Raw genomic sequence first — 1,087 nt, 5'->3', positions numbered from 1 at the left:
CCAGAATCCATGGATCCAAGGGAGCAAAGGCTAAAGCCTCTGAAGTCATGATCTGTAATAATGCTCTCCTTCTTGAACTTATTTTCTCAGATACTGGTCACTGTCATGAAAAGTCTCAGCAACACAGTGACCAAACCAACAAGTTTACTCAAGAGTACTTGAACTTTAAAATTCAAGCCCAGAATTCCAGGACCCATCTTCCACGTTCTGGCCATCTGAGGACTATTGGTCACTCTGCCTGATGTCCTTAGATCTCTGCTTCCTTTGTTTGCTCCTGCCCAGCTAACATATTTACATGAGCCTGAGCATCCTCCTTCCTGGCTTGAGGTCCTTACATAAGTTGACTTTTCTACCCAGCTACTTTTCCAAACACCCTGTCTGGAAAATTTCCGTTCCAGGTTTTGAGCTGGATGTCATATAATAAAAATCCTTGACAATTCTGTACTCAGCCACAGCTTGTTTTCCAACCTTGCTATTACCCCACGTTCGACTCTTTGCTGTTATACCACTCTCAATTTGAGTTGTGTTTTACCATGCAATTATATACACAAAATAGAAATGCTTCATTAGAACGTCTATTCCTTGTGGGTGGAGGCTATGCTTTAAACAGCTATTTATCTCCAACACATATTCCAAACGTGGAAAGTATTGAGCATTCTGCAAAATGTATCCTTAAAAATTTTCCTTTTTATGTATTTTTAGTTTTCCCTTGTAAGAGCTTAGTCTCTCTTCCCTTCATTAGTTCTTACCATTCTATATCTCTTCCATTTCATTTTTCCTTGTTGCTATTTCTCTGAATAAAAAACACATCAGATATTAAGCTGATAAGAACAGACGCTACACTTGATCTTAGCCAAAAGGCATAGACACTATTCTTTCCTTTGAAAAACCAACTCTTGGAATATTTATTAATCCTCACACAATTTATTTGGTATTATCATTTTGAGAAACACACTCTGTATAGCCCTGGCTGGCCTGAAACTTATATGTGGTGTATGTGTGTGTGTGTGTGTGTATGTGCATATACATATGTATAGGTGTATGCATGGACATGGTGGTCAGAGGTCAATCCTGGGTATTTTCTTCA

At 38.7% G+C, this 1,087-nt stretch overlaps 1 pseudogene; it reads right to left on the bottom strand.

The window, feature by feature from the left end:
* Positions 1 to 767: 767 nt before the first annotated feature.
* On the bottom strand, positions 768 to 873 carry LOC115031674 (U2 spliceosomal RNA; annotated as a pseudogene).
* Between the last annotated feature and the right edge of the window lie 214 nt (positions 874 to 1,087).

The sequence above is a fragment of the Mus caroli genome, unplaced genomic scaffold, assembly GCF_978045245.1.
Source record: "Mus caroli unplaced genomic scaffold, Mus_caroli_1 scaffold_8, whole genome shotgun sequence".
NCBI classification, from domain to species: domain Eukaryota; kingdom Metazoa; phylum Chordata; class Mammalia; order Rodentia; family Muridae; genus Mus; species Mus caroli.
The sequence above is the reverse complement of the archived record's forward strand: the minus strand, read 5'-3'. Positions and strand labels throughout refer to the sequence as shown.